The sequence below is a fragment of the Uloborus diversus genome, chromosome 9 (assembly GCF_026930045.1).
Source record: "Uloborus diversus isolate 005 chromosome 9, Udiv.v.3.1, whole genome shotgun sequence".
NCBI classification, from domain to species: Eukaryota; Metazoa; Arthropoda; class Arachnida; order Araneae; family Uloboridae; genus Uloborus; species Uloborus diversus.
Window position 1 is genome coordinate 83,906,292 of NC_072739.1, and position 20,557 is coordinate 83,926,848.

The 20,557-nt window shown below is 30.3% G+C and overlaps 1 protein-coding gene across 1 annotated transcript in view; it reads right to left on the reverse strand.

Annotated features, from left to right (window-relative positions):
- The window catches only part of LOC129229442 (zinc finger homeobox protein 3-like), a 144,412-nt gene extending 125,877 nt beyond the window's left edge, over positions 1-18,535 (reverse strand). Inside the window, exon 1 of the mRNA XM_054863751.1 lies at positions 18,451-18,535. The gene's annotated coding sequence lies outside the window, so the exon portion shown is untranslated. The remainder of the gene's footprint in view (positions 1-18,450) is intronic.
- Positions 18,536-20,557: the final 2,022 nt, after the last annotated feature.

Here is a 20,557-nt window from a genome sequence, read left to right on the forward strand (position 1 = left end):
TATTTTGGACTTTATATGTATTCTGACTCGCGAGAATAATTTTAATATGAGATCCGGACCCCATATTAAAAATTTCTCGGATTACTAATTAATCCGGAATATATGGATGACTGAATATAGCCACGAAAAAAGTCAAATATCCAGAGAAAAGTTTATTGAGTTTATGAAATGGATATAGTATTAATCCAATTTGTTAACAAAAAAATTCCAAAAATTCCTTTACCAAAAGTTAATTTAATCTTTGAAGATATCTTATACGCATGGTTACTGTTTGTCGGAAAATGTCTCGAGTACCCATACAAATTAAATACTTAAGAAACACATAGGTAATTGTCTCTAGTCAGTATGACGGACCACAGAAAATGGATTTGAAAATTCCTATTTTCAGTTAAATGGACAAGTTGACCTTTTTGACTTTGTCACCACTTTTCGAATATTTCTTGTTATTTTTACAATATTTCTCTCTATTTTCGAAATAGTACACAGTGCAAATCATAATGAGCAAGAATACAAACGTATTTTTTAGAATAAGTATGCTTCTATTTCCTTTAGGGTTAAAAACATTGTTATATTGAAACAGATAATAGATTGAAAAAGTGAATGGAAAGAAAATTCTTAGCGAGAAAAGAAATTGTTAAAAAAATTCAAAATAAATTTTAAGCGGAAAATATTTTAAAAAACGCTGGAAAACATGGTGTGCTCCCCTCCTCCCAATAGCTGCCCTTTTGTTTCTGTACTCGCCACTTGGCGAGTGTATATTTTCAGGTCTAGTAAAAAATATACATTGCTTCTATGAAGGATAGAAATTAACTTAATCGTACGCCATACAACTTTTACAATTATGAAACACAAGTATTGAGAGTAATTAATAAAAGTGCATGTAATGTGCTTCGAATTACGTTCTAAATACTATCTTATTGGAAAATCGTCATTAGATCCTTAATCATCTAATGACCACATCATACAATTTAGGACCGAACTAACGTAAATTGCGGAACATTGATCAACATGGGAATGACATTTAATCTTCACTTATGGAACCGATACATGAAGCAATCAAGATTTAAAGTAACCGCAGTGAATATGAATCTTTATATAATATGAAAAGTCGATGCATTCTTCTTCGTAATCATTAGAAAAGTGTGTGCTTTTGATACATAACATTTGATTATGTAACATTTGTTCGACCGAAATTCATAATCTGAAGTAGGTTAGACCGGGGCACGTTTACGCATGAGGCACATTTACGCAGTGCCCTTTTTTCAAAAGGAATTATAACTGGGAAGTCAACAGTCATAACACATTGATACTGCTCTCTAGCAAATATCCTCACTAGTTTTTGAGCATCAGTCGAGCTTCGGTCTAGCATGCAGGAAGAATAATCTGTTTTCTAGCAAGTCGAGTAAGTTTTGAGTTGAACGTTTCGAAGCTTATTGTGAATAAATAATACTTAGTTAAGAAAGAACAAATATATAAAAGTTAGCAGATTTTTATCCTTTTTTGAGAACTGTATTTGTATGAACTGAAATGTTATTAAATTTTTTTTGCATGTTAAAAATAAATCTAAACTTGGTGACGGGGCAAGTTTACGCGTTGACGTCTGAGCACCTTTACGCACTTTCTTACTGTGTCTTATTTCTAAACGTGCCCTGACGCTTTTTTCGCTCTAAACTGTCTAAAAACTTTTTAATATTTTCAGGCTATTTAGTTTTGAAAATCACCATTTAATTTTTAATTTAGTTACAAATTCGTGTCTTCTAGCTTACAATCATGTAGTTCTGTCTTCATGCCCGTTCAGCTTTCACGTTATACACTATTCAGTCTGTAATAAATTTGCTTTATTTGAACGATAATAGGACATTATGTTCAAAACACTAACAGAACCACGTGACGTGTCAAAATAAATATGCGTAAACGTGCCCCGTGTTCGCGGCAAGTTTACGGAACTGACTTGGATTCAAAATTAATTTTTTAACGGTAAAAAACACAAACTGAGCAATGACTGAATATATCATATTTGAATCCATTAACTGCTTCATAAAATCGCCATGTCTAAAATGGGAGGAGTGGTGGGGGCAATCGCTCCCTTCTTGGGGCTAGATAAAGTAACTTTCCACAGGAAGATTTTCGACATTGAACTATCAAAAACACATATTGATATAGTTTTTGATATGTTAGAAGAAGGAAAGTGTGGAGCCCTCTCCTGAACAAGTTTCGGAATTGAAGTCCTAAAAATTGCAGGACGTTTTGTTTTACTTAAGGACAGGATGGGGTTTGGAACTTGAACTTGAAATCAAGATACGTTACGAGAGGTAAATATTAAAAATCAATCAGCGTTCCCTTGAAAAAAAAATCTGAATTAGCCCTTGTTTATGTTAGAAACGTTTTTTGGAATTTCCTACGAAATTTTTCCTAGAATGGTGAATTTGAACTAAGTAACTCTAGCATGACTTCTTGCTGGTGGTCAAGTAAAGCCAATTGTGGGTGGGACTTAGATCAAAAGGAAAATTTATTAACACTAGGCAGATGTAGGTCCTGAAAGTAGACATTCAAAAATTTAACTATCATTCTGCCGTGTAAAGGAAAATGGCGTATTGAGTTTCGAATCGCTGCAATAAAACCAGCGCAAGATGTGCTAAATGTATAAATTTAAAAACTTGAAAAACTTGGGAATTACTGCAGTAGTAAACTACTGAAAGATGTGCTAAAGTAGAGACTCAAAATGTTAAATCCTCACTACCATGTGTTAAGGAAAAATTCCTCTTTATTATGTCTAACTTTCTTGCTCTTTTGCACTAAATCATTAAACGTAGGACTTTTAAAAAAGATAGTTCCCGCATTCAATACGAACTGATTATTATTATTACGCCACTAGACTGGCCCATTGTAAAGGTAGCAGCTCTAATCATATTCAAATTTTATGCAATCAAAAAGTATATACATTTTTTTTTATCTAACTCGAATCAAAAACATTATTTTTTCGGAAACTTTTATCACCAAATCAGCAATTCATCGGTCTTCCAGACAACCTTCAAAATCATATAACGTTCAAATTCTGCAATCAATAATCAGAAAATTACAATTACGGCCCAAGATCAGCAACATACTTTCCTGTTTTCCTAAGATGTGAATACAATGTTTTAGTTTCAACGTTTCAAGTGTTCATTAACAAATCAAGTTTTGAATATTTTCCCCCCTTTTGTTTAAGATAAAAATTGTGGCGGGGAAAATAACTTAAGCTACTAATCATTTAACCCTCGTGTCAAGGTGACTTCATCAGGAAATTTTCAATATTTATTCCTACTAAGCACAGATAAATTTGCAGATAATTCGAAATAATTGTTACAGGAAGAGATGCCTTTTCTAGAATAATGTCAGTTAAAATTTGCGTTGATTGCGCAAGCTTTTCTTTAAAAGCCTTGCTCAAAAAGTAAAAGTAATTATAATTACCCGAACAATGACAGTAGCAGTCAGAAGCTTAATATATTTGCTAAATCTAATGAAGTTTCATATGCTGCTGTAGTTACAAGTACTAGAAGTTTAGTTTTTTTTATAAATGAAACTTAAACAAACAATAAACGAATGAATTAATGCTCACACTACTTTGCATTGAAAAAGGGGTTCCTTGTAATCCCGAAACACGTTTCTGCAGTAATTTGCTACGTTTGTGCATTAAAACGTTGGTAATTCATTCATTTAATTTTCAAGCACAAAGGTATTTACTCGTTATTTAAACGAACATGTTCATTTTATTATTTTTTTTTTCAAACAGAGTGCATATGTTTGATCGTAAGTTACATCAGTTAATGGATAGAAGTTATTATAAAAGAAAATAAATAAACTTGAATTTGCTACACCTAATGCATTACTTTAACTCTAAGTTTTCCCGTGTGCAAGTTGAACCGAGTAAGTTTGAATCTGTTACATTATATTCCTAAGTTTGAATTTACTATAACATGGGCGCAGACGAAGGGAAGGTCATGGCATTTGACACCCTGCATGAAAGAACTCCGCACCAATTGCGTGGTTTATCGGTTTTAAATGTTCAAATAAATCTGAGCAAGTCGTCTTCAAGGTACTTCATTGAAAAAAAAAAAAAAAAATCCAATTCTGGAAATAGCGCAAACAAAGCCCTTTGAATATTTAGGATCTGTTTCGGGTATCTTGGTATGTTTCTGGAAGTGTTGTATTTAAGGGAGGCGGTCACCATCGCTCTTAGGGGAATGGACACTCCTGAATATATCCTTTTTTAAAGAAATAATCAACTGTATCCAATATGTGTAAAACTTACATCTTATGAGCAAGTTTTATTCTGCATATCTTACAGCAAACATCGAATCTATGTACAACATTCCAGGCTTAGCTTACAATCTACTACATCGTATATGCTTAAATTTCAGCGCACTCTAAACTTTCAACAGCTACGTCGGCGTTATAGCATCAAATTGGGCAAAATCTGAAGGATCCCAGGCCCCATCTGTAACAAGCAGCCTTACAAACTGTGGCAAGAGTGAAAAACAAATTTGAGCATCGGTAACATATTTTAACTTCATATGAAATTCAATTTAACTATTCTTTGAAATTACTTGCTTAAAAATAAACAGAAAAAAATAAACAAATAAATAAATAATAAATGAATAAAATAATGACCTAAATGTATAGTTACTGCAAAAAGAAGAGTATTTTTCAAAAAAGGTTCAAAATTTTTTTAAAATAATAAGTTAAAAGCAAAAATACGTAAAAGTTTATTTAAAAAAAGGCGTATGTAACACGAAAAACTTGAATTTAACAAGAGAAGCATTTGCCTATTTAGATTTATTGCTGTTCCTCGATCAATTTGTTAAAAATGAAGACGTAAATGAACAACAATTAAAAATGAACAAAATAAAAAAATAATTAAATATAAATAAAAAAAATAAATATAGGACTTCAAAGTAGAACCATAAGGTAGCTGTCAACAAATATTTCTCCTTCCCTAATCCTAGCTCTTGTGCTGCGAAACCAGCTGGGGCAGCTCAAACCGGCATTATTTGTGATGGCTGTCTTAATTTGGGCATGACAAACGTTACTGCGATTAAATCTCGGATTGGTCCCTTAAAATTACAAGGCTAATTGTACAAATATTCATGTTAATGAAAATAACAATGATAAGAGTAAAACCTAACTGATTAATGAATTTTCTGTACCAGTCAAAATCGTCAATAGACTCTGGACGATATGGTTTTTAAATATTCAATTCCCATTCTTGTCCTTCAGATAATCGGACATTATTTATCAATGGGCCGGCTGATCATGATTTTTTTAAATAATTAAAATGATGAAAAAAAAGTTCCAAAAACCAACATTAAAACATTTAAAAAATATTATTTCTTTTAGATTTTTTAGATTATGACACACAAGGGTTTTTTAGAAATTGGAAATCAAATTTTTAGGATGAAAAAACAGTGTCGACTCTTTACAATTTTGACACAATTGGGTATTTAATTGGGGTGACTCTAAATACGATAAGTGCTTAGCACAATTATAAAATAATTCGATTGCTGGGTTAAGCTCACAGAATTTGCTTTTATTTTTAAATTCAACCTCTGTTATTTTAAATAAAAATGTAATGTATTAATAGATATAAAAATTAAGGGGTAATTCATCGTTTTTTAACAACGTGGTTCTCGTTTGTTAAAACTTTTAATCATTTGCGACTATCCTTTAAGAAAATTCGTCACTGTAATAGCTTTATAATTTGAAATTTAGTTTTTAAACAAACTTTTTTCTTCGCAAAAATTAGCAGATTTTTAAAGGAAGTTCTATCTTACTCAGTCTATTCTTCTGATTGCCTAAAAATTTTTAAAGAAAATTTCCAATTTTTATTCAATTAAAAATTGAACTTTTTCTTTCTATCCCTTTTGAAAAAAATGTCAAAGCGCTATAAGAAAGGTTCCACATTTCTTTCTAAATTTTGCTTAGTTAAAGTGTTGGCATTTTTTCTCGATTTTAATGTTTTCTTTTGAAAGATACGCTAGTGTCTAGGGTGCTAAGACTAGTACAAACCCTTTTAACAAAGATGAGTTTCACTAAACTCTGTCTGAAAATTTAAAAGAAATTCACCTAATTTTTAATCATTTAAAAATGTAATTTTGCCATTTTTCCACTTTCTGAAAAAACGTGAATAGACGAAAGAAAAAAAGGTACCCTTGGCTTTTTTTTTTTTGAGAACAGAAAGACGATTAAAAAAAAGAAAACTAGGGGGATTATGGTGCAGACTTTTTTTTTTGGGGGGGGGGGGGGGGGCTGGTTCTCGCTCTCGAAGATCTTCTTGGTATTTGAAGGGGGCACTCTTGCGCTTGGGGGGATGGGCAACCCTGCTAAAGCTAAGGATGTTAAATATCGCACGAATCTTTGATCACAGGTTGGAGATTCGTCAGATATTTGTCAAAAGAATTTTTGAGAAAATTTCTGATTTGTAATCATTTTAAAATTTCATTCTTGCCATTTTTTTTCTTTCTCAAAAAAAGTGAAAGGCGACAAAAAAAAAAAAAAAAAAAAAAAAAAAAAAAAAAAAAAAAAAAAAAGTCATCGTTTCACTCTAAATTTTGGATAACTGCAGTTCTGCCTAAATCCCTTTTTAACGCATTCTTCTGGTAGAATTAGGGATGTTAAGGATAATGCAAATCCCCACCTTATCAACAAAACGATGAAATTTGCAAAAATTTCGTCTGAAGAATTTCCGCGAAAAGTTCTGATCTTCAAAAATACTTAAAAATAACTCTTTTCCTTTCCTAAAAATACAGGAGAAAGTCCCAAAAAGGCAACACATCTTCTCAAATTTTGACTGATTAAAATTCTGCCCACTTTTTCACTGAAAAGAGTAATTTGTGAGAAGCTACTGCTGCATTTTTATGGAATGATTAGGTATACGACGTAAAAAAAATATTTTAACAAATATTTTGCATATTAAAATAAGAAATAACAACGTTCATGTGCACAAAATTGAAGGTTACCGCATACCCATCTTTCGGGGTTTCAAGGAACCCCATTTCAGTGAAAAACAAACGAGCTTATGGATGAAAAGATGTCCGACAAAAATGGTATATATCCAACTTTACTTTGTATACTTTCAGAAATATTTTGATCACTATTTTAATTTTTAAAAAGTAATTTGTTAAGTATTTCTGAAAAAAAATTTTTTTTTTTACACTTTCATTTTTTTTCAACATGATTTTTTACACACACTTTTTCTGTGTTAGAGAGTTAAAATTTTAGATGCATTTTTAGACTTAATGCATCCCTCGCTTGCCATAAATCGACTAAGCAATCAACAAGTAATTAGGAGGAATGCATTAAACCTGTCCTCGCAGCATGTAATTCCAAATTACATAAGAAATAACAGCTCGAGCCGTGCTTGGAGACAAAGGCCATTACAATCACACCGAGCCACATCTTGAACAACAGCGACAACACCCACAATTGCAATCCCACCTGGTCAGTCACACCACATCATTAGGGTCCTCACATTCGCCAAGACAATGGCGATTTATGCATAAGCTAGCGGTATGGCTATTGCACTGGGTCAGCGCACAGCAGAGAGAGAATTTTACATGTGATGAAAGCGTCTGAAGTACAGGGCCTGTTCACAGGTTGCACAAGGGGTCGTGCTTTGTGGAACGCAGAGGACGGTAATGGTATTTATGTTTGCGTTAGTACAAACGTTTCTCACACATTTTATTTCTATTCATGTAAATTTTATACAGTTACATCTTTACGATTCGTCACTATTTTTAAGTTTTTAATTGCTCAAAAAGAATTAGGGTTAAAGCTGTTATTTATTTTTATTTATTTTTTTTTTTGCCTCAAAATATTTGCTGGATCTTTACCTGAGCTGGCAAGAATAATTTTCTCTATTCCCCCCCAAAATGCGTCTTTTCAAAAATTATTTTTAATATTTTATTCTTTTTTATGTAAATTTGATATAATTACATTTTCACGACTTTTCACTGCCTTTAACAATTTTTATTCGTTGAAAATTAATTTGGATTAAAGCTGTTATTTAATTTTTTTTGCGTCGGAATATTTGCTTCATCTTTACCTCAGCTGGCAAGAAATATTTTCTATTTTTTCCCCAGAAATGAGCATTTTCATTATTTTTTGCTTTTCGTTATCTGTTACCCGGGTCCGATAAATCTCGAACTAAAAAGTACCTTGGCTACTTGTTCTTTTAGAATAAAAGAACTTCCAGAAGTCATGTAACACTGAATTTTCATATTCACTCCGAGAAATAATTGGTAACACTTATTCCTGGCTACTGAGGTTTTACACTTTTTGTTGGTCTCTGTCTGTAATAAAATTTTCAACATTTTACTTTCTATTAATTACTGTAAGAGCACTTATTTTTGCGAGCCTTTAATTTCGTGAAAATTTAGATAGCTGTGGTTTTGCGAGCTGAAAATATCGCGTATTACTGCACTTACTGTATTTTTTAAATACAATAGAAGTCCAATTAGCCGAACCCAAATGAAGTGAACCTTCAATTAAAAGAAGAAAGCGTTTTATGATAAATTCATCCGCCATTTGAAGCATGCAATTTGGAAAAATCAACTGTCCATGTATTTTTTAAAAAAACTTTTTCAAATTCCAAATGTTTCAAACTATGCATTAAATGAAACGATATTGGAATTGATCTTAAATTGATAGGGTTACAAGGAAAAATACAACATAACTCAGCCTATTACCAATAGGAAACTGAAGCAATTCAGGTTGAAATATGATAAAATGGTTATTTACGAGAAAATAAAAACGCAATAGCCAATAAAACGAATACAGTTAAAATATCTTAACTAATATTGCAGCAATTTTTCGATTTGCTTTTGAAAATTGGTAATATAGAATCGAAAATTTGATTTTAAAAAACGAAAATGTCTTGAATGATGACAGATTAATTTTTCAAATGTTACATAAAAAGGGGAAAAAAATACGAAGTAAGAGAAAACTCTAGATTTTAAAACTCGGGATAATTTATAGTAAAAGGGTATTGAAAAATACCTTAAAGGGTGTTTTAAGACTTTCTGAAATAACTGATGAAAGTTTGAAACGCAAAATGTGCTCCTGTTTATATATATTAGATACATATATTTAAAGGCTTGAACTATATGAATTTTTTAAGGATAAATCATTCATTTTAACAATTGTTAAAACAGTGACTCATAAAATTTTACATTTAGAAGATAAGACATTAATGCTCTTATAGGTGAAAAATAATTTCCCCTACAGCAATTTTTAACATCGAAAGTTGTTAAATTTCAATTCTAAATAATAAGTTATTTTTACTGATTTACACTGACAGATTTTACAACCGATAGACAAACTCACATTACATGTGACACTAAAAACAAAGATCTACAAAGAAGAAACAAAATAAAATAAGAACTACCTACAGAAGTAGATCCCTTTATAAGAATCAAGTTACGACTAAGGAAGTATGACCCCCACCCCTAAACATTTAGAAAATAACGAAACAAACAAAGAAAATATTACTTTTGAAATCTGAAATTCTTAAGGGCAATTCCATGATAAGGTCAACCAGATGATCAAATTTTCAGAATTAAAATTTCTAAACAAATGAGATGTCATTTTAAAGGTAAAGAGTTGTATATTTTGAAATGCCTGTCTAAAATTTGATCACTTCAGTTATAAATAAGTTACAGGAGGTTAAACTAAGGTCAACATCTTGAGTATTTTCAAACCATATTTGGCGACTCTCAAAGAAGTTCCATTTTTTCCAAAAAATACATACCAATATTATGAATTAAGATGAATGACCATTTAACGATACAATGTGTTGCTGGTGATGTTGCAAAAATGTGTGAAAATATAATTCATTTTGATTCGTAAAAGAATTCCTCTAGGGTACATTAAGTGTTTTACGTCGGACACCAAAATGCTCAGTTAATTATGCTGAGCCAATAATTTTAAAGCTACATACATGTATTTTTGAGTACAAAGTAAGAATTTCAATCTCTTTGATGTAACCTATTTTCATTTTGTAACAAGTGAGTATTTTTTACTAAAATCTAGGTATCGGACGTAAATTTTTTTTACGTCCGACACTGCTACATTCCTTTAAACAACATATGTTTTCAACTTTGTTTCTCTTCTTTTTTTTTTTTTTTTTGCTTTTACTTTCAAAGTTAAAGTGAAACATGGATAAAAATCAACTTAGTGAATTTATTGTATATACATTTAGGGTTGATAAGGAGAAGTAGGACCCTTTTTGAGAAAAGGTGTGTTGAATGAACGTAATACAGTTGAGATCAATTTTGGCAAATTTGCCAAAACTATAAGTGGAAAAAGAAATTGGAAACACTAAATGACTGCGCCTATGTCAAGTTGACTAAGGAAGAACAATTATCAACATTCAACCCATATAAATCTCGATGGTTTTCTTTCAGGTAAGTTTCACAAATAGCTAATCACCAGCTTTTGTAGCTGAACTATCGATTCCTACTAAGTCATCCTAGTTGTCCCGTATTTCACTAATACAAATATTTCATCAGAGTTGCTTTTGATTTTCAAATCCTCACTGTTTTGGGGGGAACCACTTACCCCCATAGTGTGTAGACCTCTTATAGCAAAATTTTACGGGGTAAGTGGGGCCCTCCTCTGAAACAGTTTTTAATAATATTTTGCTCAAAAATTCCGATTGCAGTATGCACTTTAAGTTAAACTGTACATGAATGTTTAATGATCATAAAAAAATTAATGCTAACCGGGAAACACTTCTTTGAAAAATGCCGCTTAAACTCGCCAAAAAATATTTTTCAGATTTTTTTTTTTTTTTTTTGACTTAGTTCTCTGGCCCAGGAAAAAAATTCCACGTAACCCAAATATATGCAAAACTAATCACTGTGATGAACCGTGACATGATCAATGTAAAATAGTATAAAAACCATAGGGCTATTTCAAATTTTGGGGGTGACCCACTTACCCCAGTGTCCCACTTCCTCCAATCAACCCTACTTTTGAATTTACGTGGTAAATTTTGTTTCAGTATATGTAACCTATAATTTACATATTTATAACTGTAATTTACGTCTAATATGAACAATTTACGTCCGACAAAAAGCTTAAAATATTTTTTAAATAATTTTATTCTTTATAATATCATTTGAAAACTGTGAAGTATGCTTCAATCATAAGTATACTTCAGAATTATGCTGTTTTTAAAATTAAAATGTAAGTCAATTCACAGACTTTTAATAATTTTTAAGTGAACCATCAATTTTACTATTTGTGTGTTTACGTCCGACATCAACCTTTAATTTTTTTTAATTAATACTTTAGGGATTTATTTTGAAAAACTAACATGATTTATTATTCAGTGGGGTGTAGTAAGTATCTTGTAAATAAATTTGATCATTTTGGAACAGTTTATATTTGGTAAATAGAATTAAAACTGAGAAATTTTTCTTCATTTTTTACGTCCGACACCATGGAATTGCCCTTAAGCTCAATTCCCAAGTTTCCGTTGAATATAAAAAGCTTCAACCGAGCACGGTAACAAACAAGGTTTTACTTAACACATGAGAAATTCGAAACGTGGCTGCCAACAAACAACGAAAAAAAAAAGTTTGATTTAGAGAAATAAAAGCTTTAAAAAACATTTGAAAAAAGTGAAAGCTTCTTTTTTTCTCTCTTCAGATTTTTTAAAAATTTGCTCAACATTTTTTAAACGTCAAAACGTGTCATTATATTATGTACTTAGGAACAACAACAATCAATGTCAAAAATCTCAGTTTTTCAAAAAGTGATCGTCAAGTTTCTGACTCTAACTTTCACACAGGATGCCAGCAAAATTTTGAACAGTTCAAAAGATCATTGCCTCATACAATGTTAGGAATGCAACTATAATTTTAAATTACTTTAATTACACTTGCTCTATTAGTGATATTGCTTGCTTTATTTCTGAATAAAATTATTGACTATAGAAAAACAAATATTATAGGACTAATGTAACTACTGCAACGCAATACAAGGGCGCTGCATCACATTTGATTGTTGTTGCACCGAAAAGTTTACTACAGATTTCTATCATAAATTAAATTTTCTCAAAATCTGATTGTAGTTGTTTTAGCTATGAATAAAATTAAGGACATCTCTTCGAATCTTTAAAATTTAGGTAATTCTGATTACAATAACCGCATACAAGGGCGCTGTATCACACTTGATTGTTTTTTCACCGAAAAGTTTACTAGATACTTCGCAGTCAAATTTCTATCATAAATAAAATTTGTTCAAAACCTGAGAGTGGTTGTTTTAACTGTAAACAAAATTACATAAGGACATCCTTAGGACTCTAAAATTTAGGTGATTTTGATTACAACAACTCAATACTAGGGGGCTGTATTACATCGGTTGTTGTTGTTGCACTGAAAATTTCACAACTCCGTGGTCAGATTTTTATCATAAATTATATTTGCTCAAAACCTGACATTGGTTGTTTTAAATAAAGTTACTGAAGGACATCTTTAAGATTTAGGCGATTTTGATTACTGTAACTCAATGCTAGGGGGCTGCATCACATCGGTTGCTGTTGCACCAAAAAGTTTACTAGTTCGTGGACAGATTTCTATCATGAATTAAATTTGCTCAAAATCGGACATTGGTTAGCTTAGCTGTAAGAGGACATCTTTAGGGATCTTGAAATTTAGGTTGTTCTGATTACAATAGCTCAATACTAGGGGGCTGCATCACATCGGTTGCTGTTGCATCGAAAAGTTTACTACTTCGTGGGCAAATTTTTATCATAAATTAAATTTGCTCCAAATCTGATATTGGTTAGTTTTGATCCAAGGTAAATCTCACATAAATGATGCCTGTTGTCGCATTGTAATTGTTTCAATAAATTTAGGAAACAACTCGATCTTTTAAAAAATGATAAGAGTTAAAATTTTGCATACAAAAAAGCTTTTTAGTCATTGAAAGCCACATTTTTAAAAATTAAATTGAACTCGAAATATTCGAACTATGAGTAGAACAAAATAGCAATCCACTGAATAAAACCAAGTCACGATGTGAGTAACAAAATTAGAAATATGTATTTACGCAAAGGATGCGAAAACGTTACAATTACGTACGTACTTTTATAGATTGTTGGTAACAGCGGTTAACATAAATACAAGTAAAGTAAGAAAAACAACGTTAAAACAAGTGTTGCCATTACCGAAAACCCAAGAAACATGAATGAAATTGTTACCATAATAGTACATCTATTAATATTGTAAAAACTTAAAAATTAAAAACGAGACTTAGTTGTAACAAATAGAAAATTTCGATGGTCTCGATCTCGATGGAAAATCAAATAGAAATATATAATCTCAGGCAAAAATTGAAGTAATTTTAAATAACGTGTAAAAGAAATGAGCTCATTAACGTGAATTAAAATGAATTGAGTTCATCAAAGAAATAATAAATACTGGCTACACTTTTTGGTAGATATTTAAATGTCAAGCAATAAAAGAAATATAAAAATATTCACTTGTTTTAACTTCTAAAGAATTTGTAGTATCAAATCATGTCTGTAACACTATTATTATTTTAGATAAAAATTTCCTTTTTATTAAGTTCTACTTTTAGTGAGATGTCATATATTCGAATTATGAGAAAAAGCTTCTAAATGAAACAGCCTTGATTACACCAGTCTGTTGGCGGGCATATTATAATAAATAGAACATTTTTCAAATCGAAATGTGTATATTTCGGTTGATTTTTAAAAACACAATCATTTCATGAAATTAATTAGCCGAAATCGGTAAGACTTATTCACTGTGTGGAAAACAAAAGTGATATGTATCTTCGGACAAAAACATTGTGTTTTCATAAACTTGCAGTCGAAGTAACAGTTCACCGAACTACTTTTGAAAGAATTTTATGAATCAAACAGTTTCAAACAATAATGCGGAACGTAGGTGTTTTTTTTACAGTTGATCATAAATAAGGACCAATTTCTAACCTAGAGAAATTTTAACGAAGTTCTAACAAAATTAACTAGACATTTTATTTACATTATTGATATTGAACAAGAGATATTCGTGGCACACATGTTTCTATTACCTTTGATAATTTGTTAGGTATAGAAAGTGTCATAAAATTCGTACTTCACGATCGTAGTTTCAAAAAATAGTATCGCAAAAGTGCACAAAGTTGGAAATGAAGCTCTAGACTAGCGGTCGCCAGTCGCCAACTGGCGATCAATTCATTGAAAATGGCTACCACAAAATCAAGTCCGAGTTGCCAAAAGCGGGGACCATGTTTTGGTTTACTTGCAAAAAGCAATATCGCGCTACAAAACTGCGCTTCCAATAGCATTTTTTGCTCTTTATTTTGTAGACAGAAATTTTCTGGCTAAAAGCTCAGAAATGTACTGACGTAAATTTGTATAAAATTTAAAAATTTTGGAAACATTATTTTTCGTTGGATGTTTATTAAAAAAATAAATCCATTAAAATTTTGTTTGCTGTTTTAGTAATCATAACCCCTAAATTTGTTGATAAAATGTTACAAACAGCGAATAAGTTATTCACTTTTTGCGCTATGGACATAATTTATTAAAATTGGATATCAAAAGTGAAAAAGTGGCCACCATTTTTTGTGGCTTTGGTTGCCAGTGACTATCATTCAGAAATTCTAGTCTAGAGCTTTAGTTAGAATGTAAATGCAATATGAAAATGCAATGAATGCTAATCGGAGTTTTTATGTTTTAGGCTACCTGATAAATCGTTATAAAAATATAAAAGAAAAAAGTCGGTCGAAACCTCAACGTCTAGTTTGAAAAAGTAAATATTAAGCACTTAACTTGCTCATGTTCGTTATTTAAAAAAAAGGGAAAAGGACAGGAAGCAAGGATTTTGCATAAGCAGAGGAAGTATTTCTTTAAGGGGGTGTTAAAGGTGAGGATGACGAAAAGGTTGACGGATAAAAGAGCAATCATAATTCTTTACAATATAAGTAATCGGAACCCCAACATGAACGTTTAAAAAGTAAATAATTTTACGCAGTAAAATTAAATTCAAAAGTTAATATTTCTAAAAACAACACATGCTCAAAAATAAATAAATAAATAAATAAAAATGGAACAAACATTTTCCATGACCATAGGAAGTTTCCTATTATTGCGCAGCATATTGACAGAAGCATATTGATTGATAGAAGAGCAATCGTAATTCGAGAAGAAATAAAAGCTAACCAAAACTCAACAGCTATGTTTAAGAAGTAAATACTAATTAGTAAATGTAAATATCAACACGTTCATGTTCCGAAAAAGGAAAAGAAAAAAAAGGTGGAGAGGGAGGGGAGGAAACAAGCTTTTTCATGGGCATTAGAAGTATTTTTAAAGGGGGTTTTAAAGTTGAAAACAAAGAGCATGTTGGCGTATAGAATAGCAATCGCAGTTCTTTTAAAAATATAAGTTCATCGAAACCTCAACGTACAGGTTAAAAAAGTAAATAAATATTAGGTAGTATATGTAAATTTGAATATAAAAATAACATACATTCGGTTATGAAAAAATAAAAGGAAAAAAGCATACAGCAACGGACTTAGGAGGGGGGAGGGGTGTTCAGGGGACAATAAGAAGCATGTGGTCGAATTGAATCCTCAATGCTTAAAAGTAGATACTAATGAATACATACTCTTAACAAAAAAAAATATATGAATAAATGATTTATTTAAAAAAAAAGGAAAGAAAGGGAAAACAAGGATTAGCGTAAATCTAGAAAGTGCTTCTTTAAGGGGGTGTTATGATGAGAATAAGGAGCATGTTGTTGGATAGAACATCAATTGAAATTTGATTTAAATTATATTTACTGAGAGGCATGAATACAAACTCATCGACTTCCACACTTTTAGCTAAAACTGTTATGTAATCCAATTCACTTTTCTCAGAAACAGTTGAAAGTATAGCAATCGAAACTAGATTCAAATGTTACACTGCGATTTGAGTTTCTCAACAACACTAAAGCTCCATAAACAAAACAATTAACGACTTAACAACCTAGCAGTCGAGGTAACTGCCTACATCGATTGAAGTTTGGAAAAGTATATTTAAACACACTAAATAGAAGACCCTACTTTATTTTTCGTACCAGTAGCCACTACAATCTTGAAATATAAATAGAAATAAAAACTTGATAATTAAAAAAATGTTTAAGGTATTTGTATGGTTTGAGTATTTATACTTATTAACTACCCTATAAATTTATTTACTTACTAATATACAATGTATACTAAGTAAAAATAATTAAGTAAACTATTCAAATATTTGTTATCAACTGAAATAAGACGGAAAGAAAGCATAACATGCTGGATAAAAGAATGCTTGATAAATGTTTATAAGTAAATATTACTCCAAGAATTTAACAAGTAATTTTCAATGAGCATGCAGGAAACTACCAACAAAAAAAGATTCTTCGAAAATAAAAGCAAAGAAGAAAAAAAAACAGCATTTGGATTTTTTATCATTTTAGAAAATATTTACTAAATCAAAACTATGTAACAATTTGGTGAATTGCAATTCAAAATGTCAATGATATAGATAAAAATAAAAGAAAAAAGATAATAGTCACGAATATTAAACAAAATAAATAAATAAATAAAAGACATATTAACGAAAATCATTCAACAAAAAAGAAAAAAAAAGTAAGAAAAATTAAAAAAGAAAAAAAAACAGCATTTGGATTTTTTTTTTTTTTCATTTTAGAAAGTACTTACTAAATGAAAAAAAGTAACAATTTGGTGAACTGCAATTCAAAATGTCAATTTAACAAATAAAAATAAAGTTAAACGATTAATAGACACAAATATTTAGAAAAACCTATTAACGAAAATAAGATGAGTTCATTTAACAAAAAAGAGAAAGAGATTTGCTCTAAATGAAAAAAAAAGCAGTTTTTATGTACATTCTTTTAAAGTATTAAGTAAGAAATCCCATCATATGCCAGAAAAGTAGCAGCGTTGTAGCATTATTTCATAAACGTTTGTTTCACTAAAAACGTAAACAAAACAAAATCAATTCGAAAAATTCAACAATTCGAAAGAGTAGTTAAAAACGAAAATTAATAAATAAATAAATAAATAAAATAAACAACGTGATGCTTGATAAAAACAATTATATAACCTAATGATGCTAAATGTTGTAAAAAATATTGATTTAAAAGACTAGAAAAAAAAACAGAAAAAAAAGCTTGATGAAGAAAAAAAAACTGAAGGCTTCAATATCAATATTAATAAAATGATTAGAATTCCGGTGTGATCAAGCTATTTCACTGTATAGTGATATTTAATAATTCAAAAATAAATAACCAGCTAAAAAATAAATAACCAGCTAAATCGACTCTAAGTAAAGAAAATTGTTAATTTTTTAAAAGGTAACTTATTTTTAAATTCAATGTTAAAAATAGTTCAGTTCAATAGAGATAATTATTTAGAGTGAACTTCTGATTTTTATAGTTACTGAACGTATTATACTATACGAAATTACTAATACAAAATTACTAGAACGATAATAATGTTAATAACAATAGTAAAAATTATAAAGCTTGATAATTATGATACTTAATAACTGTTAACCTTATTTTTCATCGTTAATCAATAATTCGGTAATAATAATGCTGCTCGATAAACATTAAGAATAGTTGTCGATGCTTAAAAAAATTTAAATAATGAAAATAATTGAAAAGGATAACCCATTTAATTGAATAATATTTAATTGTAGCAATAAAATAAAACAAGAAATCCTAAGTTTCATTAGAAAATAACGGGTAAAAAATTTATTAAATCTAAGAGCGATATATGTTCAGTTTGAGATCAAATAAATAAATAAATAAATAAATAAAATAAGGTAATATTTAACTGAAATAATTATTTAATAGTAAAATATCATTTGAATATCAATGCAGTTAGAAACAGAAAGCAGCATGGAGAAATTTTCAGTGAGGAAAAAACCCCAAACAAGTCGACAGGTGCAACACTTTTCCACCCCCCTTCTCCCTCACCCCCAACGTGAAATTTACAACACATGTGTTTTTATATATGACCAGTAGGTAACATTTCTTGAGTGATTTTGTTTTCACTTTCCGAAATCAAAACCGGACCGCAATTTAAAAAAAAAAAAAAAGATAGAAATAAAAAATTTTGCGGGAAAAAAAATCCACCCGGAAAAATATCAGAAATAACTTTCGGTTCCAAATACACGTGTGTTTACTATTTTCACCTGAACGAGAAGTCATCTCCAGCATCCCATCACAAAAGAAAACACAAACGCAACGTCGTATGGCGACCAAATCGTTAGCATCAACATTAAGCCTAATGCGTCGGTGCGATTTTATTAAAAAATGAAGTCCAAAGAACGCCCGTGCGAAAAAATTCGATTAAAAAAAATAAAAATGTATGCATAAATAATCCTACCGGTAGTCCAGTGACCGCTGTCCACACACATATCCCACGAAGGGTCAGTTTGTAGGGTTGAGCAAAAAAAAATTCCAGGTGAAGTCACAGATTTTTTAAAATTTATCAACTTTCAATTTCTTTTAATCAATCAAAGAAACAATTGTTAGCCAAGCAGGAAGCGGAATCACAACGCACCGCCACTATCGGCGGCTTGAGCTACACTGACGGGGGAATCGTCGCCAACTGACAGCAGACGATACGCGAGAGCATCTCCCTGGCGAGGGGTGGATAAGCACCGCCATCTATTGTTCTCTTGGCGCATGAGCGAGTTGAAAAAAATGGAGAAAAAATATGTAAGATCTGACGGCTCGAGGCGACGGAATATCGAATGTCGGCGTCGCGGTAATGGCCGCGGTACGTTGGCGGGGTGTGTGAATTGAGGCGATTGCGGGAGTAGGCTTAACTGCCGAGCCGCGGTGTTTTTTGTTTTCGTTGCGGTGCTTTCGGTTTTGCAAATCGCCGGTTGCTGAATGGCGTAAAAAGATTTCGGCTTCTTTCTTTTTTTTATGACTTAGCACTATCCAAACGTTTTGAATTAAAAGAAATGTAATTTTTCTAAGCAACATAATTAGCATAAAGCAGGAAAATTAAAATAACAGCACTAAAAATAAAATTAATTAAAGTAAACAAGTAGCAAATACATTCACACACACACACACACACACATATATATATATATATATATATATATATATATATATATATATATATATATATATATATATATATATATATATATATATATATATTGTTTCCCAATCAAAATACAAATATTACTGTCTATCTATTTTTCTTTCCTCTCCCTGTTTTTTTTTTTTTTTTTTTTTTCGCATTATCGCGCGGAAAAAATTTAACAGCTTAGATTTTCTACTATTTATTTACGCAAATTATATATTAATGTTTTTTTGAATTATTTGCATGAAAAAGAAATTTCTCAGAAAAAAGAGAGAGAGAGAGAAAGAGAGAGGAGAAGAAGAAAGTTTACAGTTAATTCTCAGTTTGAAAAAAAAAAAAAACCTCCTAATATTGTCTTTAATTTTGAATTAATGAATAACATCAAAACTTATCAGAATAATTCGAATATTTATTCACATTCATTTTACCGTTTGGTTACTTTCATCGCTTAAACAGTTAAAAAAAAAAAAAAAAAAAAAAAAAAATTGAGACCTTTACAGAGTTGTCTATGAGTTCAAAGATATAGCACAGAGAGTAAGATAACTACTCGAAACAATTCTATGAAAACACTTGCGTATTGTTTCCGAACTTATTTAGAGATCAAAAAATTTAAACGCATCTCAATTCGCTTAAATTTATATTCACATATAAATTCGCTTTTAACTCAGTTCAATGATTTAAATATTGAGATAACAAATCTTGTTCAGGTTTTCAGTTAAATAATAATTAAAATCAGTTTTGAATAGTTTAAATGCTTAAAACATTATTATTGAACTACATTAGCAAAAAAACTTTACTTTACAAGCTTTAATGTTTAAAACAATTCTATATTCAACAAATTCCTTACAATTTTATGTTCACCCTGCAATGGAGCGATTTCTCGTGAATTTTTTTCATGTGATAATTTTCAACTTTTTTTTAAAATTAAAAATCCAATTGTGGTTCATTCATTCCTCACAGTTAATGAAGTTGATCAAATGTTTTCATTCCTTTCAAATTCATATTAATTTCTATTAAAAAGCACATTTTAAACTTCAAATAACTTCTTAAATTATTTTCTAGAAATCAGTTATTTAACTATTGTTTAGATTTCAGAGTGTTAGCAATTATTTAGATATCTATGTTTATTACTTATTGCACTGAATAACTACACAAATAAAAGGTAGAAAGCCATTTTAATCAGATTGAAATTTTGGTGATAAAAAGTATATAATAATATAGCAAACATTTTCAATAAAGGAGTTAAGTGCTATTTCGATGCTTCAAAATGATTTTTATTTTTAGTCGCAGAAGATAGAATTCTCTGAGAGATGAAAAAAGGTGTCTGAAAATGTCATTTTAAATTTTAATTGCCTCGTTCCAAAACTAAACAAACCTAGTTTAAAAAAAT